Source organism: Rhodnius prolixus, unplaced genomic scaffold (genome assembly GCF_049639745.1).
Source record: "Rhodnius prolixus isolate KJV_2025 unplaced genomic scaffold, Rpr scaffold_3, whole genome shotgun sequence".
In the NCBI taxonomy this organism is placed as follows: domain Eukaryota; kingdom Metazoa; phylum Arthropoda; class Insecta; order Hemiptera; family Reduviidae; genus Rhodnius; species Rhodnius prolixus.
The window spans coordinates 37,972,658-37,998,545 of NW_027411603.1; the positions used below are offsets into that span (position 1 = coordinate 37,972,658).

At 31.5% G+C, this 25,888-nt stretch overlaps 1 protein-coding gene across 9 annotated transcripts in view; it reads left to right on the plus strand.

Moving 5' to 3' along the window:
• The window catches only part of LOC141452523 (cilia- and flagella-associated protein 298), a 151,783-nt gene that overhangs the window by 76,425 nt on the left and 49,470 nt on the right, over positions 1 to 25,888 (plus strand). The gene's annotated exons all lie outside the window — the stretch shown is intronic.

Sequence of the window (25,888 nt, forward strand, 5' to 3'; positions counted from 1 at the left end):
TCTTCCTCACTAAATTTCCCGATCTCTTTTGTAATTCATATCTCTCGTAAAGTTTAGATTTATTACTTGATTAGATTCATCTAGTTTCCGTTCTCTTTAACAAAAGTCAAATAAATGTACTCCAATTGTTTAGCTATAGTATTAATTATTGTACGCTTGCGCTTTATTTGGTTTGAGTCTCTTGGTCCTTAAAGATACCATCTTCTAATTGGAACAATATGTACAATGAAAGATATTTCATAACTAGAAAATCAATAATTTTGTTTCATCATGTTCAGGAAATCCATGATTAAATCCATATATTAATCTACGTGATAGCATTCACAGTTCTCTCTTATGAGGTCTACGTTATTTCCCCTTTGACTTTTTAACTTGAACATCAATGAAATCAACTTAACACCAAAATAACATTTGCAAGTATTCTCAAGAGATTCTGTACTTTTTTTACTATTTATTTTTCTGTCCAGAAACTTTTTACTGAAAACCTTTTTTCGGGCTTTCTGATTATTTATTTACTTTCCTGTTTGTTAGATAGATTGATTTAAAATATTAAAATAGCTATTTATTTGCAAGAGAATATAGTGGTCTACTGGGAAGTATGCAAATCGGTGGAGTGGGAACGTATTCTCCATGAATGTTTGGCAGGATCTGCACGTCTTTAAATCCTTCCTATATTTTATTAATTCTTGGGCGAAATTAGTTAGTGTTCATTTTCTTGACAGCAACATTCTCAATTTGAAAATATATTCTGAACATTCGATTAGAGTAATTATTAATTTATAGCTTAAAATTCACAAAAAAAATCTGACTATAACTACATAATTGACTACAAATAATGAATCAGATGACGATTGCGCAAATAATAAGGATTCGCACAAGATGAAGAATTACCTAGATGTTTTCTTTTATTGCTGTAATAAATTCATTTTGTTTTCCCACTAAATTAATATCCTGAAGCACTTTACAAGACAAAGCAATAACAATAGAAAATTTGTTTAAATAAGATGCTTTTCAGTAGAACCTATTCTTCCAAGTCCCAAAACTTGATGAATGTTAGAACAAAACAAAAAAACAGAGTCGCCATGATTTGGTAGTAGAAGCAAAAAGGAACGATGTAAAAATGGAAATTCAAACCTAGTTAGTTGAGATAAAAAGGGAATTTCTTTAAAAGACCCAAAACCAGACTAGTGATAAATAGTATAAGCAGGCACAACCTTACTTGAATATAGATTATACTATAATAAGTACTAGCTATTCTTGAATTTGCACAATTTCACCGAGTATTCGCACTTCTATTCTCGAATAAGGGTGACTCTATTTGTATTATCCAATACTGATTGGTTTTGGGAATTTATAGACAGAAATTAATCTTTTATTGTTGTAAATAAGATAAAACTTTGTTTTTCTTCGTTTCTATTTAAGTCTACTTCCGAATCAGTGTGACTTTTATACTTTAAAACACTGTTTTGGTTTTGAGAGCTTAGAAATGGAAGTTTCCCTTTTATCCTACTAGGTTTGCTCGAATTTCCACTTCTTTATCGTGTATTTACACTTCTACCTTCAAATCAGTGTAAGTCTAATTATACTTTTTAACACTGTTCTGGTTTTGGGACTTTAGAGAAGGATATTACCCTTTTATCGCACTAACTAAATCTGAATTTACATTTATCTTCAAATAAAAGTTACTCTGATCATACCATCGAACATTAATCTGGTTTTGGGATTTTAGAGAGGGTAACTAACCTTTTATTGTCATAACCAGCATTGAATTTCCACTTTTTAATCGTGTTTTTGGCTTCTACTTCCAAATCAGGGTGACTTAGTTGTACTTTTTGTCATTGATCTAGTTTAGGGACATTATTGACGAAAATTATGCTTTAACCATACTTAATAGGCTGGAATTCCCACTTTTTCCTCGTGTATTTGTTCATCCTTCCTCAAATAAGAGTTTCTCTGTGTGTAAATTCCAACACGGTCTGGTTTTGGGACTTTAGTGACAGAAATTACCTATTATCTCGCTAATTAGGTTTGAATTTCCACTTTTTAATCGTGTTCTTTTTAAATTCTACTTCCAAATCAGGGTGACTCTATATGTACATTCTCTCACTGGTCTAGTTTCAGAACATTAGTGACTGAAGTTACCTTTTTATCTTCTTAAACCAAATTCTTATGAGGGTTATTACAACTTTAAAAAATGGCATGGCATTAATTTATTTAATGGAATGTATAGACCAAAAGTTCTAAAACTTTTTGTATCCACAGACCCCTCTACCAGAAACTTTTAAAACCTTTGACCCCTTAGTCATTTTCTTTACTTATTCAAATTAATAACTTTGTACTGGATATTAAATATTTCAATAGATATCAAAGTTTTCATTTAAATGGTTGGAGAATATAAAAAGGGTTTTGGAGTCATGACATTAACTTGTACCAAATTTATTATCGAACCTGCACTTACCAAAATTAATGCAAAACACTTTTAACGGAGCTTTTTTATTTCTATTTTTAACTTTTATGAAATAAAAAGATGAATTGAAAGCAAACACTAATATTGAAATCACTTTGTTAAACATAAAAATTACTTGAAAAATGTCTTTATATTCAGACAGAATTAAACAATAACAAAATGACAACAATGAATGATTTTAATAAGAATTATAAAAAAATAAGAAGACCAAAATATATTAGCTTGGAAATTTATTAAACTTAAAGAAACGGTTACACCTGGTTGATCTGTCAACAATTTATCTAATTTCGGTTTTTAATTGCTGAGTTGCATTTTCAGATCTCCACATTTAGTGTGACACAATCTACCGCAGGTTTATACTCCACCAAAGCTTCTTTTTACCAGATAGGAAGATAGAAATATCAGCTAATGCTTAACAACAGTCAATGAGTCTCGAAGAGTAGAGGAATATCTTGTAGCAACCAAAACTTTGGATTACCCGATTTGAATCCTACCTTGAAATCCTCATTCTTGCTGATGTATCTCAGCTCATCCTGTAGAATTATACTCGGGTCTGCTCTATTCAATAAGGACATTTCCAAATATAGAATATCTCTGCATCTAATTGAAGATAAGCCTCTTACTAGATTTCATACAGCTATAGGACTTTTTTTTTTTTTTTATTGTGTCTTAATTAAGTTAGGGAACTAGGAAATTCTAATTAGACATTTTATCGTATTGTTTGCATGCTTGGTACATTACGTGTTTTTATCAAAATAGTTTTTTAATTATTTTTCTTAAAAAGCAGTAGTAACAAATACCTTGTGAGTCTATTTGTGCTGTCGATTTGGTTATTGAAACCATCAATCTCTTACAAAGTTTAAATGGACCCCATGGGGTCAATATCAAACAAACTGGGAGCTCTTTGTTATAGAGGAACTCCATAAAATAAATTTTTGCAGTATAAGTATTTTCAAACTATTTCGAGCTAGTGGAATATTTACTTGAAGTTTTAAACTTCAGGGAACCATTTTAGAGTCTAAATTTTTGTTTAACGGAGGCAGGGAGAAAAATATTATTCTAAAATATATGAAATTTTGACGAAAATCAAATTGATGATTAATCAAAATGTTTAAATGGTTTCTAGAGTATTCTCTTTATCTTGCTAAATTTCCTTTGGCCAATTTGTTTAATAATATTAAAAATTTTATTTTCAACGTTAAATAAAAGCAATAAATTTAAAAAGGCGTATTCACTTATTAACTTGATAATTAATGCTCCAATAAACAAGTTATTGGAAATTAACCTTCTCTAGAGATTTTATTGCTATTTATAATTTGCTTAGCCTATTGGACTGAGATTAAATTTATAATTAACGCTTTCAAATTATCATTAGTGGGTTTTAACCCTTTATTTTTTATTATTACGTTGCAGTGGAATTGCAAGAGTAATAAAATAAAAGATAATTTAAGTCTAAATTTATCGACGAGACTTGTTTTCAGTTAAAAAACACAACCCTTACAATATACTCGTATTATTATTACTATTATTATTATTAGTGTTATTTAGACATTTGCAACCATGCAAAAAGTATTATAAGCGAATCTCTATTAAATCTTTAAAATTGTTGGTTGAAAATGTTCCTTAAAGAAAGATGAAGCGGCGTTTCAGTTTTTGGAGAATTGTTTCATTGATTTATTTATTAGATTTTGATTTTCTAAAATTATTAACCTATTATTTCCATCTGTTTTTTTCTCATTCGTTAAATTACTGCCTCATCAGTGCCGAAGAACACATGATTGTTAGCACCACCAAGTAGATACTGATTGTACTGGTAAACCGATTTCTTCATAAAAGATGATCGCTTATGATTCTGGTTCTTTTTTAGTTCAACATTGAGAATACTTTTCCTCTAGATATCAGGCGAGAATAAGTAAGCCGGTCTTAGCAGATCGATTGAGACTATTACTCGTTTGTCCTTAATGTTTATTGGTCCTCTCATAGACTTTAATAGATTATAAAAAGGTTTGAGGGGTTCTCTTCAATGGTTTTCATTCTGTGATTTTAATTGTAAACGGGAAAAGATATTAAAATTGAGCCAACGATCACATAATAGTGCTACAGTTGTTGATACATCTTAAAACATTACGATCAGTAATTCACTCATCAGACTATTTCTTCGTGTCATAATAATAATTTTTGAATATCATTTATAAAAAGAAGTGAAGAAGAATCAGCAATTTACTTAAAAAACTAGAAAAATTATTGTCAGAATGATTTAACCACATAGATAGTCAACAATTTTACATAACTTTAGCTTGTAGAGCATTGAATTGAGTCGATAACAGTTACCACGCAAACTTTATTAGAATTCATAATTTAAACGATTATTACATGAAAATTTCTCTCCCCAAAATTAACATTATTTCCATCTATAAAATAGAATTACACAAACTTGGAGAATTTATATATCTAATAAATAAAACATAATGTCTGGGAGTTTCTGATTTTTTTTTGGGGGGTGGGATTTGTTTTTTATATTTTTGATTTCATTACAGCCTGAAGACCTTTGTTCATTCTTCTTCTCAACCTTTGTCTGTTCTTCTAAACCAACAAGAATGGTCAACATTGCATTATTTGGCTTAGCCAGAACTTTGATTTTACCATTTCCACACTCTAGATGTCCAAAATTGTTAGCTACAAAAATTTTAGAAAGACAATTTTTTAGGTGCACACATTTTTGCAATCTGATCAATGAAATCGTTTAAATAATAAATGTAAAAATACGAAAATTTCTCCTAAAATAGTTGAATGAATATTGGAGTAAGCTTCTACGAATCCTAGGATTTACAATAAATTTAAATTAGTGCTATGATTTAGATTGTTTGACGAAATCCATTGTAACCTCAAAGAATTATTATAAACCCTTAAATTTGCGAAGGAATTCTTAGTTCCTGTAATATGAATAAATGTTTAATAAAGTTTATATGATATTTATTAGTGAGAATGAAACTAAGAGTATTGTATGAAGCAATTGCATTTGTGTTGTCAGACTGGGTAACCCGCTAGGTTTTCTTGATCGTTTGAGCAATGGTTAGTCTAACTTCTTTCAGCTAATACACCTACCTCTAATTTTGATGAAAGCTGGTTACTAATTATTGTTTTTCAAGTTTTTTTCAAAAAGCCGAAAGATTATTTTTTAAAAAACTAATGTTTTAGTGTTAAATTTGTAACCATTACTTTTTCCGTCTTTAAGGATCCATCCATTTTCAAAATACATATACAAAAGTTTTAAAATAAATTTTAAAATAGAAAAATTCATCCACAATTTGAGTTTTAAACTAGGTTCATCTGACAGATGAATAGTTCTTGCTGATGGTACATAAAACAGAATTGACGTTTTGAAAAGTGGATTTACTGTCTTAATCCATAATACAGTAATAAATTCGTGCCAATCAACTCTCAGCATTTGAAAACGTGTTCAGTTCGGGAAAAAAGGAGATAATAATTTGTAACTAAATGGAAATAACTGAGCTGCCAGAACCTACGGATCTACCTCTATTTTGAACAGCAAGAACCTTTTTTTATACAGAATTATCTGCTCCTTAAATCGACATTGAAAGATTCTTTTGAAAATTTGAGAAGTTTTTAAACTGTCACTTCAACTTAAACTTCCGGCTTATCATTTGTTGCGATCAGTGGCTCATTTCTTTCGATGACTATTTAAAGAGATGGTCAAGCCCATTCATTAGTTTTCCCGCTTCAAAATGTAATCAATGTTATCGATAAAAAAAAAACCTAGACTAGCGCTAAAGATGGTAGAAGTTAAGGCTCCAGCTGGCGTGACAAGGGGATTCAATAAATCAATATTCAATCATGTGTTCAATAAATAGGGTTAAAGGAGATTATTCCAGTAAAAGACAGTAAATTGTACTCTAATTATTTAGAATTATACCTTGATTTTATCTTATATCGAATGTAAGCTATTTATAGTCGGCATTTTGTTTGCATAGACTAGTTTTAGATCTACTAACTTTAAGCGAAAACATAACTTAATTTCAAATTCAATTTCAGCTTCATCTCGAATATTGTTACAGTTTCAGTTACATTACCTGTGCTTTGTTAAATTGAACCCAGCAATATTTAATTATTCAAGCTCGCGTGATGGGAAAACTGGCCGTCTACTGTATATCAGTCAATTCAATACTATCGCGTAGTCTTACTGAATACCATTGTTGAGTGGCCATCGATTGTCAAGTTCTTATTACAGATACTATTTTATTTATTCTTATAATAGAATAATCTGATGTAAAACTATTTCTGCAATGTTAAAAGTCCCCAACTTGGAATTTATACTACACATAACAATAAATTCAGTGATTTATATGTTACCCTGGTATTTCAGTGTTGGGTATTTGTTACTCTGAGTGATTATTCATTCATCTCAAGGAGCGGATATTGGTATAATGGTCATAAACGTGGAATTGTAAATGGCAGGTCCCCAGTTCGAATCCCGTTTTTAGTTTGTTTAGATCTGTATGATTTCTTTACCAAATTGTAGAGAAAAGTTTGTTCTATAACTGGAGTTAATCACAATGTTATAGTGATAATATTTAATGAGATATGGAAGGTTAAATTTTAGAGGTTTGCAAATTCGTTTAAATTTCAAACCTTTATATCTCTCTTTGTATTCATCAGATTTCAATGAATTATTTACCAAATTGTAGAGGAAAGTTAGCTCTATAACTTGTATAAATCGCTATGTTTTAGAGATAATATTTAATGAGATATGGAAGGTTAAATTTTAGAGGTTTGCAAATTCGTTTAAATTTCAAACCTTTATATCTCTCTTTGTATTCATCAGATTTCAATGAATTCTTTACCAAATTGTAGAGGAAAGTTTGCTCTATAACTGGTATAAATCGCAGTGTTTTAGTGATAATATTCAATGAGATATGGAAGATTAAATTTTTGATGTATGCTAATTCGTTCAAATTTCAAACCTTTATATCTCTCTTTGTATTCATCAGATTTCAATGAATTCTTTACCAAATTGTAGAGGAAAGTTTGCTCTATAACTGGTATAAATCGCAGTGTTTTAGTGATAATATTCAATGAGATATGGAAGATTAAATTTTTGATGTATGCTAATTCGTTCAAATTTCAAACCTTTATATCTCTCTTTGTATTCATCAGATTTCAATGAATTCTTTACCAAATTGTAGAGGAAAGTTTGCTCTATAACTGGTATAAATCGCAGTGTTTTAGTGATAATATTCAATGAGATATGGAAGATTAAATTTTTGATGTATGCTAATTCGTTCAAATTTCAAACCTTTATATCTCTCTTTGTATTCATCAGATTTCAATGAATTCTTTACCAAATTGTAGAGGAAAGTTTGCTCTATAACTGGTATAAATCGCAGTGTTTTAGTGATAATATTCAATGAGATATGGAAGATTAAATTTTTGATGTATGCTAATTCGTTCAAATTTCAAACCTTTATATCTCTCTTTGTATTCATCAGATTTCAATGAATTCTTTACCAAATTGTAGAGGAAAGTTTGCTCTATAACTGGTATAAATCGCAGTGTTTTAGTGATAATATTCAATGAGATATGGAAGATTAAATTTTTGATGTATGCTAATTCGTTCAAATTTCAAACCTTTATATCTCTCTTTGTATTCATCAGATTTCAATGAATTCTTTACCAAATTGTAGAGGAAAGTTTGCTCTATAACTTGTATAAATCGCTATGTTTTAGAGATAATATTTAATGAGATATGGAAGGTTAAATTTTAGAGGTTTGCAAATTCGTTTAAATTTCAAACCTTTATATCTCTCTTTGTATTCATCAGATTTCAATGAATTCTTTACCAAATTGTAGAGGAAAGTTTGCTCTATAACTGGTATAAATCGCAGTGTTTTAGTGATAATATTCAATGAGATATGGAAGATTAAATTTTTGATGTATGCTAATTCGTTCAAATTTCAAACCTTTATATCTCTCTTTGTATTCATCAGATTTCAATGAATTCTTTACCAAATTGTAGAGGAAAGTTTGCTCTATAACTGGTATAAATCGCAGTGTTTTAGTGATAATATTCAATGAGATATGGAAGATTAAATTTTTGATGTATGCTAATTCGTTCAAATTTCAAACCTTTATATCTCTCTTTGTATTCATCAGATTTCAATGAATTCTTTACCAAATTGTAGAGGAAAGTTTGCTCTATAACTGGTATAAATAGTAATTTAAGAGATTTTGAGTTCATACTAAACTGAGAAAATTTAGGCAATCTTCCACAAATATTTTTTCATCAATGTTCAAAAGACAATCACAACTATGACGGTGGCTGATAGTAAGTAGGCTTCGAATAACATGTATTATTTTTCAAACTAAAAGAAAAAAATTATGCAATTTTGCATAGATATATTCCAGCTTCTTTCAAAGAAATTGAACAATATTTAAACGATAAGATCTTTTGCCTAAATTAATTTGTTAATAATTATTGTTCATTGTGGATTTGTTAAATATTCAAAATGCAAGTATCGATTCTTCAAATATTAATTAAATTAAAGAAACATTAATATTATTTAGAAAAAAAAGATTTGAAGTTTACATTTTCTAAAAAGCTGGAGAAGTTGTTAATAGCTGTGCAGCTAGTTTAAGTAACTAGAGATTGGCACGAGTTAACTACATTACTTATCCCTAATACATTCTAAGGGGAACACGCCATTTTATGTTCAGCATACGGAGTGATTGCGGCCCTGCAACTTGGGATTCCATGTTTTTTTTTTGGTTAATGTGAACTATTAAATCTGTTTAGTTATTTCAAATATATGTATATATCGCAATTCGCAAATGTCGTGCGATTACTGTATAAATGAGAACTAAAATGTGTGTAGAATAAATAATTCGATAATCGGAACAAGATAAATTGAAAGTTTGCATAAAAAATGGCAACAAAGATTTTTCTTGTCACGTCATTGCTATGTTTCGCTTTTTCTTTTAATTAATGATTTTTTCAAAGGGAAAATTCACATTTTGTATTGGTGAAGAACAGCTCCTTTTTTGAGTGATAGGATTATAACAATCAGATAATCAGAAAATTAAAGCTTTTATTAGGGGTCCAATAGAAGATAAGAAGTGCACCTCATTACTGAGATTGAAAAACAAAATGGGTGAATATAAGTAAAAGTTGACTACAATGAATAATAATTAGGTAACAAAGTTGGCCATATTAATCTTAAATACGTCCTGTAATGTACCAAATTCGTTAAATTTGAAGAAAATGGATCTGATTCCATGGATTGAGGCGCCCACTAAATTAATTGAGCGTCAGAGGTACAAAGTCCAAATAAGACCAGATTAAATCGGCACAGCCATTCGGCTTGGACCACGTCAACATTCGCCATCCTGAAGCTGGACCATTTGGAGATGTTTTAGCCTTGACCCCCTACTATAGAGCCTTGTGGAATGAACTCTATGAATATAGAGAGTAGCCTACTTTCCGCCATTCATTGCCTTAGTTGCTGCGCCAAACTTCTTTTTTTGCATGTATCAGCTAAAAATTAATTTAAAATTGAACTAACAGAAGATATACTTTCACGTCTGACCAGTTTCATATTGATCATTACCTTCGATAAGCATCAAGTGACTAGATTTGCGGTTGACAGGTTATCATATGAAATATGAATTATACAAAGTGGTATTAGGATGTCATCCTGTAGGTGAAATGGTTTACCAGCATGATGGATGTGTTTCCTGTTAGGATAAGGACAGCATCAAATATCTCTTTGAAAGAGAGCTAAGTAGAGGGAGAGAATCATCTTTCTCTATTTCATTAGAAGAGGAATATAATTCCTTAATTGAGAGATGTCTTTTTTCATAATGAAATTCCACTTTCTTCTTATTTAATCCTTATTGTGAACACAACAATATCTTTTTTTTTCTCAAGGAAGTTTATTTCATCTGAAATTCTTGCTCTTGTATCACTTAACAATGCGAGATGTTCCTTTAAATTCTTCTGAAATTATGGAGGAATTCATTTTTTAAATTAACGCAAGATTATTACAAAATCTGTTATATTAAATTCTGCCATTGGTTGACAGAATTTTTTGGCCCAATCTAATATTAAGAAGTTTTGCTAGCATAAACTCATTTTAAGAAAACAAGCTGCAGTAGTGTATTACCAACAATAATATTTGATCTATTTCATATCTGCTTCCTCGTGTTTTCTGAGGTGAACAAAACTTCGAAAAAGAACGCTCTAAACTTTCTTTGCGAAACCTTTTTGATTATTATTATTTTTCATTTTATTTTATTTTTTTTACAAAAGGATCTTCTATTTGAAAATTACAAAAATAAAAGAAGTACCAATACTTCTTTCAAAATCCGTCCTCGTCGCCTAATTGGTAGTTAGACGTAAAGCCCGCCTGAAAAGATCGGCATTACTTACTACTTCTTTCAAAAAGGATGTATTATATTAAAGTATGTGGGTTACACTTAGTTTCCTCTGTGATAATGGCGTAAAAGTTGATCGCGTTCTTTTTTTTTCGACGTTTCTCTTTTTTCTCTGCAGGTCTGCAAGCTTCCTTTAGATCAAGCCGTTCATCAACACGTTTTAATGATGGGTTTTAGGATTAGAACAGCCTGGCGGGACCTGAGCCCCATTGCACCACAACCAAAAGACGCTTATTGTGCCTTGCCCCTTTGGATCTAGTAGACGAAATCTCCCTTACTAAAGAGGTTGAGGACTTTCCCAACTAGTTCTTTTTGCGCTACTCAAAGATCCAAAGGTTTTGTAGCGCATTCGATCAGCAAGTAAGAGGCCGTTTCCTCCTCTTCCTGACACAATCTTCACAATGGTTCGGAGCTAATAAGCCCCACTTTGTACAGAGGCTTCCTGAAACTACCATGCTCTGTGAATAGGCCTGTAATCAGAGTAATCTGATTTCTGCCCAAGCACAGAGTCACTTTGGCTCTTTGTTTAAACAACCAATACATCATAGTCTTGTTGTGATCGAACCCCAGGACACTTCACCAAGTTCTTTTCATGTTCTCCCCAGATCCAGTCTCTGGGAGCCACACGAACTGCACGAATTGGTTTAGTAGCCAGAAATTATTTTCCGTTTCAAAATGTTCTCCATTTGTCTGTACGTTTGGTTGATTATTAGCCTTTAACCTTCCTTACTACTGGCTAATCTGCCTTGAAAAGATCTTGTTCTGTACAATTCTTCTGCCCAAACACTGACTGCGTCCATACAATATGTCTTCAATAGTTGTTGAACTAAGTGGAGGAATTGTTTTGTTTATACAATAATGGATGTTGGATACTTGAAAATGAAGGGTAATACAATCGAGCTGTTTAGTATGAGATGAGCTCTTGGAGCTGGTGAAGGTGCGACTCGGAGGACGGTATAAAGACCCTTCAGACCAAAGATAGGTACTATAAGTGGGCTCTCTCCCAGCCATTCACAGCCCCTCATCCTTCGCCATCACCAGTCTCTCACACCCAGTTCTTTCTTAATACAGATATCAACTTTAGACGCTAAACTCTGGTCTTCTTTTTTTACTTACTTTTTGTTGGGAAGGTCAACTATGCACAAACAAATACTTTTACTTATCTACATATACTTTTTTTTTTTTCTTTTGTATCTATTAAAATACTTTACATATCCATTTCAGAGTGTAATTCAAGATAGGAAATAAAACTGATTTATTTTTCTACGATTTTAACAACTCAAATTCAAATTTTTCCAAGAATTTTTGCTGAATTGTGTGAGTCATTAAATATAAGATTATAGAAACGCACATTATAATGAAATGAATTTCAGAAGGAGCTCTTCTGTTTCAGCTCCCCCAAAGTCAATAAAACCAAGTTTCTTGAAAAAAGAGCCTAAACGAAAGATATAAATAAATTTAAGGTTAATTAAAACTAATATGTCTTGAGAAGTTTAGGTTTTAGTTTGGGTTAGTTTTCTGTCCAAGTTGGAGGTTCTGTCCTGATTACTTCAGACCTGAAGTTTAAAGTTTATCTAGGAATGTTGTGTTACTGTCTTGTCTAGGAAGTATTTTAGTGTAGATATTTTCAGTTCTTTGTGTATTTGATCTTTTCGTTTTAATCGCTACGCTTCAGCAGCTAAAAACAGCACTTTGCCTTGAAATACCTGCAACTTTTTTCATTCCTGCGGTCTTATCAGTTCCCATCCTTATACGGCTAATGTTCATTAAAGTTTTGTGTTCTGGTGTTTAAAGAAGTCTGGGACATTGTAGTTTCAGTGATGCCTGTCGCTTATTTAGAGGATAGAGCTGTCTAAAAGTATGGTAAGCCAAACAATGTGAAGACCAGGTAGGTCTTGACTAAAACTTAAACCAAAAGATCTCTTAGTAATTCTTCCGAAGTCTTCCATTTCACTTCACTTTGTTAATTTTTAATTTCTGTTTTGGTTAGAGAACATTTTGGCCTGTGTGTTGGGTACGTTTCTATCTAATTTTCTTTCGTCAAATCAGCTTTAGGGAGTGATTTTGACTTGAAAGAAGGAGAACACCGTCTGAGAAATTAGTATTCAATGTTAGCAGGTTATAATTAGGTTTACTGCCTGACAATATTGAAGTTAACTCTTCATCTAGGTAAATTCACCAACTGTAAGAAAAATTTTCAATTTCATTAGTAATTAACTTAGAGCACTTCAATTAGATTAAGTCTGTGAATACTTTGTGCTCCATATAGCTCTATGAATTCCTTCACCAGTTCTAAATTCCTTCTGCGTCTAGCGGCACAGCGCCAAATGTGGAAATTATCCTTCTATTATAGCCCTAAGGCCACAGGTGTTCAGAATCTTCAAGTATAACATTGTAATTTACATTCAACCATTGCCCTCTTGACTTTATTAAACATTGAATTAAATCCATTCATTTCTATTAAAAATATACTCAAAAAGTTATTCATAGATCCTGCATTTGATGAAGTCTTTGATGCAGTGATTTTTTGTCTTTTTTTGAATGGTAAGTTGGTATTTGGTTGATATATCTACATCCAGCTATGTTTCTATCTACACACAGTTATTCTGTCTTTTAGACCGAGAATCGAACCAAGTACAACAATAAATTTTAGCTTTCCTATGAGCAGAATGAATAGTTAATGATATTAAGAATCTGGTTGTCCGGTGCACCTTTGAAATGATTTAAAGATGTTACAAAAATGACGTCAACACCAAGTACAATCTCTTCTGCATTTGTACCCTTTTCAACATTTTCAACCCTTTATATCTTCTACATTTTTAGATCAGTGCACAAAATAACTATAGTTTATAATTGAGAAAAACAAAGTGTACATGAGAACAAAATTTCATACGAATACGTGGTTCACAGTGGGAGATATAGAACGGCCCTAATGTTACAGAATTTCATGACCCAAAAAATTTTCAACCCTTTATTTCTTCTACATTTTTAGATCTGTGCACAAAATAACTATAGTTTATAATTGAGAAAAACAAAGTGTATAAGAGAACAAAATTCCATATCAATAAGTGGTTCACATTGGGAGATATAGAACGGCCCTAATTTTACAGATTTCATGACCCAAAAAAATTTCAACCTATTATATCTTCTACATTTTTAGATCTGTGCACAAAATAACTATAGTTTATAATTGAGAAAAACGAAGTGTACAAGAGAACAAAATTTCCATACCAATACGTGGTTCACAGTGGGAGATATAGAACGGCCCTAATGTTACAGAATTTCATGACCCAAAAAATTTTCAACCCTTTATTTCTTCTACATTTTTAGATCTGTGCACAAAATAACTATAGTTTATAATTGAGAAAAACAAAGTGTATAAGAGAACAAAATTCCATATCAATAAGTGGTTCACATTGGGAGATATAGAACGGCCCTAATTTTACAGATTTCATGACCCAAAAAAATTTCAACCTATTATATCTTCTACATTTTTAGATCTGTGCACAAAATAACTATAGTTTATAATTGAGAAAAACGAAGTGTACAAGAGAACAAAATTTCCATACCAATACGTGGTTCACATTGGGAGATATAGAACGGCCCTAATTTTACAGATTTCATGACCCAAAAAAATTTCAACCTATTATATCTTCTACATTTTTAGATCTGTGCACAAAATAACTATAGTTTATAATTGAGAAAAACAAAGTGTATAAGAGAACAAAATTCCATATCAATACGTGGTTCACATTGGGAGATATAGAACGGCCCTAATTTTACAGATTTCATGACCCAAAAAAATTTCAACCTATTATATCTTCTACATTTTTAGATCTGTGCACAAAATAACTATAGTTTATAATTGAGAAAAACGAAGTGTACAAGAGAACAAATTTCCATACCAATACGTGGTTCACATTAGGAGATATAGAACGGCCATAATTTTACAGAATTTCATGACCCAAAAAATTTTCAACCTATTATATCTTCTACCATTTTAGATCTGTGCAAAAAGTAACTATAGTTTATAATTGAGAAAAACAAAGTGTATAAGAGAACAAAATTCCATATCAATACGTGGTTTACAGTGGGAGATATAGAACGGCCATAATTTTGCAGAATTTCATGACCCAAAAAATTTTCAACCCTTTATATCTTCTACCTTTTTAGATCTGTGCAAAAAGTAACTAGAGTTTATAATTGAGAAAAACGAAGTGTATAAGAGAACAAATTTCCATACCAATACGTGGTTCACAGTGGGAAATATAGAACGGCACTAATTTTACAGAATTTCATGACCCAAAAAATTTTCAACCCTTTATATCTTCTACCTTTTTAGATCTGTGCAAAAAGTAACTATAGTTTATAATTGAGAAAAACAAAGTGTATAAGAGAACAAATTTCCATACCAATACGTGGTTCACATTGGGAGATATAGAACGGCCCTAATTTTACAGAATTTCATGACCCAAAAAATTTTCAAACTATTATATCTTCTACATTTTTAGATCTGTGCACAAAATAACTATAGTTTATAATTGAGAAAAACAAAGTGTACATGAGAACAAAATTTCATACGAATACGTGGTTCACAGTGGGAGATATAGAACGGCCCTAATTTTACAGAATTTCATGACCCAAAAAATTTTCAACCCTTTATTTCTTCTACCTTTTTAGATCTGTGCAAAAAGTAACTATAGTTTATAATTGAGAAAAACAAAGTGTATAAGAGAACAAATTTCCATATCAATACGTGGTTTACAGTGGGAGATATAGAACGGCCATAATTTTGCAGAATTTCATGACCCAAAAAATTTTCAACCCTTTATATCTTCTACCTTTTTAGATCTGTGCACAAAATAACTAGAGTTTATAATTGAGAAAAACAAAGTGTACAAGAGAACAAATTTCCATACCAATACGTGGTTCACAGTGGGAGATATAGAACGGCCCTAATTTTACAGAATTTCATGACCCAAAAAATTTTCAACCCTTTATATCTTCTACCTTTTTAGATCTGTGCAAAAAGTAACTATAGTTTATAATTGAGAAAAACAAAGTGTATAAGAGAACAAATTTCCATACCAATACGTGGTTCACATTGGGAGATATAGAACGGCCCTAATTTTACAGAATTTCATGACCCAAAAAATTTTCAAACTATTATATCTTCTACATTTTTAGATCTGTGCACAAAATAACTATAGTTTATAATTGAGAAAAACAAAGTGTACATGAGAACAAAATTTCATACGAATACGTGGTTCACAGTGGGAGATATAGAACGGCCCTAATTTTACAGAATTTCATGACCCAAAAAATTTTCAACCCTTTATTTCTTCTACCTTTTTAGATCTGTGCAAAAAGTAACTATAGTTTATAATTGAGAAAAACAAAGTGTATAAGAGAACAAATTTCCATACCAATACGTGGTTCACATTGGGAGATATAGAACGGCCCTAATTTTACAGAATTTCATGACCCAAAAAATTTTCAACCCTTTATATCTTCTACAATTTTAGATCTGTGTACAAAGTAACTATAGTTTATAATTGAGAAAAACAAAGTGTATAAGAGAACAAAATTCCATATCAATACGTGGTTCACAGTGGGAGATATAGAACGGCCCTAATTTTACAGAATTTCATGACCCAAAAAATTTTCAACCCTTTATATCTTCTACCTTTTTAGATCTGTGCAAAAAGTAACTATAGTTTCTAATTGAGAAAAACAAAGTGTATAAGAGATCAAATTTCCGTACCAATACGTGGTTCACAGTGAGATATAGAACGGCCCTAATTTTACAGAATTTCATGACCCAAAAAATTTTCAACCCTTTATATCTTCTACATTTTTAGATCAGTGCACAAAATAACTATAATTTATAATTGAGAAAAACGAAGTGTACAAGAGAACAAAATTTCATACGAATACGTGGTTCACAGTGGGAGATATAGAACGGCCATAATTTTACAGAATTTCATGACCCAAAAACTTTTCAACCCTTTATATCTTCTACCATTTTAAATCTGTGCAAAAAGTAACTATAGTTTATAATTGAGAAAAACAAAGTGTATAAGAGAACAAAATTCCATATCAATACGTGGTTTACAGTGGGAGATATAGAACGGCCCTAATTTTACAGAATTTCATGACCCAAAAAATTTTCAACCCTTTATTTCTTCTACCTTTTTAGATCTGTGCAAAAAGTAACTATACTTTATAATTGAGAAAAACAAAGTGTATAAGAGATCAAATTTCCGTACCAATACGTGGTTCACATTGGGAGATATAGAACGGCCCTAATTTTACAGAATTTCATGACCCAAAAAATTTTCAACCCTTTATATCTTCTACCTTTTTAGATCTGAGCAAAAAGTAACTATAGTTTATAATTGAGAAAAACGAAGTGTATAAGAGAACAAAATTTCATACGAATACGTGGTTCACAGTGGGAGATATAGAACGGCCATAATTTTACAGAATTTCATGACCCAAAAAATTTTCAACCCTTTATATCTTCTACCTTTTTAGATCTGTGCACAAAATAACTATAGTTTATAATTGAGAAAAACAATGTGTACATGAGAACAAAATTTCATACGAATACGTGGTTCACAGTGGGAGATATAGAACGGCCCTAATTTTACAGAATTTCATGACCCAAAAAATTTTCAACCCTTTATATCTTCTACCTTTTTAGATCTGTGTAAAAAGTAACTATAGTTTCTAATTGAGAAAAACAAAGTGTATAAGTGATCAAATTTCCATACCAATACGTGGTTCACAGTGAGATATAGAACGGCCCTAATTTTACAGAATTTCATGACCCAAAAAATTTTCAACCCTTTATATCTTCTACATTTTTAGATCAGTGTACAAAATAACTATAATTTATAATTGAGAAAAACGAAGTGTACAAGAGAACAAAATTTCATACGAATACGTGGTTCACAGTGGGAGATATAGAACGGCCATAATTTTACAGAATTTCATGACCCAAAAAATTTTCAACCCTTTATATCTTCTACATTTTTAGATCTGTGCACAAAATAACTATAGTTTATAATTGAGAAAAACAAAGTGTATAAGAGAACAAAATTCCATATCAATACGTGGTTCACAGTGGGAGATATAGAACGGCCATAATTTTACAGAATTTCATGACCCAAAAAATTTTCAACCCTTTATTTCTTCTACATTTTTAGATCTGTGCACAAAATAACTATAGTTTATAACTGAGAAAAACAAAGTGTATAAGAGAACAAAATTTCATACGAATACCTGGTTCACAGTGGGAGATATAGAACGGCCCTAATGTTACAGAATTTCATGACCCAAAAAATTTTCAACCCTTTATTTCTTCTACATTTTTAGATCTGTGCACAAAATAACTATAGTTTATAATTGAGAAAAACAAAGTGTATAAGAGAACAAAATTTCATACGAATACGTGGTTCACAGTGGGAGATATAGAACGGCCATAATTTTACAGAATTTCATGACCCAAAAAATTTTCAACCCTTTATATCTTCTACATTTTTAGATCTGTGCACAAAATAACTATAGTTTATAATTGAGAAAAACAAAGTGTATAAGAGAACAAAATTTCATACGAATACCTGGTTCACAGTGGGAGATATAGAACGGCCCTAATGTTACAGAATTTCATGACCCAAAAAATTTTCAACCCTTTATTTCTTCTACATTTTTAGATCTGTGCACAAAATAACTATAGTTTATAATTGAGAAAAACAAAGTGTACAAGAGAACAGTGGTTCACAGTGGGAGATATAGAATGGCCCTAATTTTACAGAATTTCATGACCCAAAAAATTTTCAACCCTTTATATCTTCTATTTTGGCCGATTAAATTTTTTAATTTTAATCATGATTAAAATTAAATTTCGGTTTAATTCAATTGATTTTTAGTTGATTAAATTTTTGCCCAACTCTGTCACCTGTGGCTAATATTTGCTTGGAGATGTACCAGTAGCAGGATTGGTCTTCTATTTCGCATGCTGGCTCTCCTAAGTAATATCCTTTCTAGTTTAAAAATCCAAGCACCAACGACGAAGGGGTATCTCTTTAACTAAGCTTCTGGGACGATGGCCAAGAAACTCACTCACTTCGGCCCCACTTTAGTGAACTGGAATCCTAGACAAGAAACTTATCTCTGAAAACCAGCCGGTGCTACCTCTTGATTACACCACAACCGTCACGAGAGTGGAAGAACTTGAGCCTTGATTTGAGTAGCTTCCTGCTGAGATGAACAATCTAATTCGATCTCATATTTGGCGGTATCATACTGTTAATAAAATAGTATTAATAAAATAATATATTCATTAATAAAATAGTAGACAATGTAATGAAAGTAGTGGAGATTATGTAAGTTATTGAGTTTGGCCGTAGCAGTATATTACAGCACATCCCAATATAGCCATGATCTACCCGTACGCTGTAATCTTCCTTGAAATAAGATTAGAGCCTTCTTCATTCTGTTACACTCCAATTTTTGCCGTAATCGTTACTTTCCTTTAATTTCTTCGTAATTAATTATTTCTTAATTGTTTATTAGAAGAACTTTTTCAAGGAACCATGTAAAAAACTAATCGGTTGTTCATTATCTGCTCAAATTCAGTTTTACCATTATTTGAAGTAATAACCTAACCAGTGTTAAGTAAAAAAAAACACAGATGCATTCTTAAAAAGCAGACAAAATGTCTGTAAAACAGGAAATCTATAACTCTGTATAAAGTAAAGATTTCATTCAGAAATACGTTTTGAAAAAGAACACATGTCGAAACCTGCACACTAATCTTCTAACCTGATGTGTTACCTACAGAATGGTATTACTTATTGATAGATATTTTTTGTAAAATTCATTAAGGGAGTTAGATAGCTTCTATCTAAATTACCATTTCACTAAATTGACTATATTTTTGTATTAATATAGCTTTCTAATTTGTATATTTCGCATTTAATTTATACATCTGACTTATCAAAGAGAATTATGATAATATTTGTATAAATGTAAAGCAGCTTGTTTGTAATATACTATAATATTAAGCTTTTATAAAATACAAAGAAAATATATTTTCCACTTCAGTCCATGTTCTAATTATATAATTAATTATAAGGTATGTTATAAAGATTGCTAGCTTTGTTAATTTGCAAGTACGTTAGCTGTTAAAACTAAGCTATAACTTCTGTTTGCAGTTAGTGTATAAATTTCGTTGCTGTACTTGACGTTATTTTGTATTTAGAGTTAGTAAAGTTGGCCAGCTTTGATTATAAGTTTTAGTTGAATAAATAGGAACAATTTAGATTTTTTTTTCCCTCTATCTTTTGATGTTGGTAAGACTTTCTTTAAGGTGGAATCTTAAAGCGGTGATGATGGCTTTATCTTGATAACAAAAACTTACAGTTTAAAATGTTAAGTATAAGGGTTGATTAAACGCCAAAAGGTACACAAATCAGCAAGTACCCAACATTTCATTAATACTTCATTGATATTATTTAAGTAATTTTACCGCATTAATTTTCATTAATATTTTTTAAGAATTTATTAGATGTCACAGACCCTTATGCTGGCCATTTTCATCTACAAAATATTTGTTCAAGTAGCACACCATTTAACTTAGATTGACTGTAATATCTATTTATCTATAATAATCAAACTATTGATTACAGGTAAAAAAGAGAACGTTATAAAAAATAAAAAATATGAGGCTAAAAAATTCATAAAATTTTTTAAAAATTGCTTACACCAACATACATCAATGATTTTATTTATTTATTTTTATTTTTAAATAAAAATCGTCGGTTTAAGTTCTTTCTTCGGTTAAAGTAATTGTTATTTTATGTAGTAGTCAAACGTTTATAATAATAGGTAATAAATAATCTGGCTTTATCGCAAATAATATAGTTTTCTTCAATTACATTCTCCATCTAGGTGTTCTTCCCACAATGTTGTGTATATGTAATATAAAATAAATAAAATATGCATATTTTTAGGTCAGCTAATTATTCCAGTATTTTACCATAAGTAAAATTAGGGGAACTAAATTAAATTACAATTGAGAAATGAATAAATAATGTTGAATAATCTACTTGTTATTAACTGTGTGTTATTTGTCCTCACGAATATTTCGGTAAGACGAATTCAAGACTGAAATATTGTTTTAAATCCTCCGTGATTCAAATTTAAACAGTAGCCGACTCTAAATTTGTCTTTTTCTAATTTAACATGCATGTATATGTGACAACTTCAGAATAAAGGGCACATTAAAGAGAAATCAGAAGAATAATTTGGAATAGAGTTAAAATAAAGTACCTATTTATACGAAGATATAATATACATTTTATCACAATTATAACTATTATGAATGAACTGGCCAGCATAAGGGTATGTGACATCTAATAAATTCTTAAAAAATATTAATGAAAATTAATGTGGTAAAATTACTTAAATAATATCAATGAAGTATTAATGAAATGTTGGGTACTTGCTGATTTGTGTACCTTTTGGCGTTTAATCAACCCTTATACTTAACATTTTAAACTGTAAGTTTTTGTTAAGGAGATTTTTGTACCTTTTGGATAGATTTTCCTTTTTGTCTATTAGCAAAGTTACGTCTGCTTTACAGATTTTTTTAAAATTTGGAATAAGCTATTCTATCATTATAACCTGATATGGTGTTAAATCGGAACCGTAACTACCACTGGAGAGATCTTTTTAAAGAATGGTTATAGTTGCGGTCCCCAAACCATCCTCAATAACCATTTTTTTGAGAAAGCGTTTTGAATAAAATAGGAAGGTATTTTTACGTAAATAGCAAAATTAAACTGCGATTTCAGTACTTCCTTTTAAGAGGAGCAAGAAAAATAAACTGCGATTACAGTACTTCTCCCTAAAAGGCAAAGATTTTGAATCGAACGACAATTCATTGATGTAAATCGGTTCACTCATTGATAATTTTAACGATTGCAGTACTTCCTCTTAGTAGGTGTAAGAGCATGATGGCACTTCACAGCCACGTAGAGGAGCTATAATCACTTCTTCGTGCTAAATTTTATCAAAATCGGACTAAGCTTTGTAGAAATATTAGTAATATTAGTTTTAGAAAGGGCCTTATTTGGGTGGGGCAAACTTCCCTTCTTATGAGGCATAGCGTCGAGACTTTTAAAGTACAAATCTGTACAAAATTTTGATTCGAATGACACTTCATTCATGAAAATCGGTTCACGTGTCGATAATTTGAAACGATTGCTATACTTCCCCTTAACAAGTGTAAGAGCAGATCGTCGCTTTATTGTTAGGTAGGGGAGCCCTAACCCTATCATCCTATCAAATTTTATCAAAATCGGGCCAAGATTTACAGAGTAATTAGTAATAATAATTTTGGAGGGGGCCTTACATAAAGGGGGCTAACTTCTCTCCCATTCGATGTACAGCATCGAGACCCCCAAAAGGCACATCTACATAAAATTCCGAATCGAATGACACCTCATTCATGAAAATCGCGTTTAGGCGCTACGTTGTTTACAAAAAAGGTAACAACAACAAGAACAACAAGAACAAAAACATTTTTTGAAAAAGCCGTTTTTGCTCATTTTCGGCAACTTTTTTCTCGAAACCTATTAGATCTGGGTGGTTGCAAAAAAATTACAGCTATAAAGGAGTGTTTGCTCTATATTTTAAAGAAAATTTGGAAATTTTATCTTTTATAGAAAAAGAGAAAAAAATTGTCAAAGTTGGGTGTTTTTCAACGTTACGCTTTTTCGTGCAGTTTTTGATGGTCAACCCTTATACAACTGTCCTACCGGACAGTTTTAATGATTTTTAGTTGCTCTTAGTGCTCTAAGGACAAAGGATCTTGTCCAACTCATAAAGGAACAGTATGTTTTCAGGTCTCAAAATTTAGAATGAAAAAACATTAATTGAAGTAAGGTTTAGTTGTTTGGGAACAAAATATCTCAAAAACTAAAACTAAAAACGCCGTAAGTTCACCTGGTATTCGTTTTGATTCCATAAGATTTGATCCAGTTTTTTCATGTACTCTCATGGATTGCTCAAATGGTTTTTTTTTATTTAAGTTGATCGTTGAAGTACTTTAAAGGTTGAAGAATAAAGAAGTTGAAGGCTTAGAAATAAGGCTTAAAAGTTGGAGTATTTTGTCGTTTTTGATTGAAATTTATTTACCACTCTGGTTTGATTACTGGTCACTGGAAGGTCATCATGCACCTAGGAGGAGACGAATCTCCTAGCTTAGGAATCTTTGGTAGTGTTCAGTGAAACCACAATTCTCTTTTTATTACATCTTATAGAGATTGATTAAGATCGTTGTAACTTATAGAATGGGACGCTGATTTAAGAACTGCATTAATTCATTTGCTTTTTTTACTAAGAATGAATCTTGATTCAAAATCTGACGATACTTGCGACTTTCCCCTACTTACCTTATATTTCTACAAGATAAGCAAAAATATTAGTTGTTTAGAAGAATGGATTGGTTTCAAAGCACAGATTTTTTACGACAATCCAGGTAGAGAACGAATTTTATGCCAAAGAATTTAGTATATTTCTGGATCAGTAATAACGTGATAGCGATAAGTTGCTGTGATTCCCGCAACATGTCCTAATACTAAAAGGGCTGTCAACAACTGTACTACACTAATAAAACCCAGCCCTAACAGATTTACTTTTGCAAAATAAGTGTTGCTATCTTCAAAACTCTCAGCTCGGCTGTTGTTTTGCGAAATGCCAACTGCGCATACTGAGTTCTTTTCTTACTCTATTCTATTTGAAAAGTGCGCCCGAGTCCTTCTCGATGATCATGGTGCCCACACTGGTCAGTAACCTGTAGTAAATGTCTTTAGGAAAAGAAATTCTAAAGGTTCTTCTGTCCGCACGAGAAACAGTCACGTAATAACCCAGAAGACTGTACTACATCGTTCTAGTGACTGTGCTGGTTAGCTCTGGAATCTTTTAGCAAATAGTCCCCACTGTTCGTGACTCCTATACCTTCCACCCACCTTTTTTTCCCTAATTCACTGTCAATCTCACACATAATCAATCACAACAGTTACGATGATTTCACTAGTGTTAACCCTATTTATTAATTAACGATCGTTACAAGGAGTAAATTACAGGGAAAGCAGATTTATTTGGTTTTGTTTCAAACTGTGATCAGATATTTTCAATTTGGAACTCCAACAATGTGAGTAATTTCACTCGAGTTGTTCTCAATGACACTAAATACATTATACTCTTACTACTTTGTTATACGAGGTGTGTTCAAAAAGTAACGGGAATTTTTAAATTTCGCGGGTTTGGAGAGTCTGATTGTAAAATTTTTTTTATTATTATGTTGGTACACATGCCCCTGAAGTACGATAAAATTTTCAGTAATATTCATTGTTTACTTCTTAAGTGGCAGCCGTTAAGGTTAGACGTGTTTTTCGAGCTTGGCGATTTTTGTTTGTTAAAAAAAATGGATCAAAGAATTTGTATTAAATTTTGCGTAAAAAATGAAATAAAGTGTGTGAAATGTTAATAAAGGCATATGGTGAGTCTGCTATGAGTAAAACAAGGATTTACGAGTGGTATAAGCGTTTCCAAGATGGCCGCGAAAACGTTGAAGATGACGAACGACCTGGACGTCCAAGCACATCAACAACCGATGAAAACGTGAAAAAAGTGAAAGAAATGGTTATGAACGATCGCCGAATCACAATCAGAGAAGTCGCTGATGATGTTGCCATATCAATTGGCTCATGCCATGAAATTTTTTCGGATGTTTTGGGTATGAAACGTGTGGCAGCAAAATTTGTTCCAAAATTGTTGAATTTTGAACAAAAACAGCGGAGAATGGAAGTTGCTCAAGAGTCACTCAATGAAGTCGACAACGATGCGGATCTACTGAAACGTGTTATAACAGGTGACGAAACATGGGTTTACGGATATGATGTCGAAACTAAGGCTCAATCGTCCCAGTGGAGGCATTCTGGATCGCCAAGACCGAAAAAGGCTCGACAAGTGCGGTCGAATGTGAAGGTTATGCTCACTGTGTTCTTCGATTTTAATGGCATAGTGCATCATGAATTTTTGCCACAAGGTCAAACAATCAATAAGGAGTACTACCTACAAGTTCAACGCCGTTTGCGTGAAGCAATCCGAAAAAAACGCCCGGATTTGTGGCAAAACAATTCATGGATTTTGCACCACGATAATGCACCTGCTCACACTTCATTGCTTGTTCGTGAATTTTTGGCCAAAAACAAAACTTTAACGATGCCCCAGCCTCCATATTCGCCAGACATGGCTCCATGTGACTTTTTTCTATTTCCAAACATAAAGAGAACATTAAAAGGCCGTCGTTTTACAAGCATAGATGACATTAAAAGCGAATCGCTGAAAGAGCTGAAAGCTATCACAAAGATCGAGTTTCAGAAGTGTTTCGAGGATTGGAAAAAGCGCTGGCACAAGTGTATTGTATGCGAAGGGGACTACTTTGAAGGATATTAATGTAGATGAATAAATAAATATTTTTTTCAAAAAACGAAAATTCCCGTTACTTTTTGAACACACCTCGTATATGTAGATTGAATATTATTTAATTTGTACAAGTTATAGTTAAATCTTTTAATTGTTAAGATTGTTTTTCCTCAATCGTTTCTCATTTTTTCGTTTATTTTGTTAGAACAAGGAGTTAGTTTTTCTCAACAGGTGAGATAAACGCAGACATGCGATCGTTTCACATCATTGCATTAAGCCAATCATTCATTTCCAAAATCTGCCTACTTTGTTATGCCTTTAATAACTTTTGAAAGTTTGAAATTGACTGGAGTGGATCTAAAACTCGTCATTTTGCATTAACCAGTAACAAGGGACGTATTCCAAGAGAGACAATTTCGCCTTCCAGTCTGTTAGAAAAACCAGGAATATTGTTTAAAGGAAGTCCTCAAG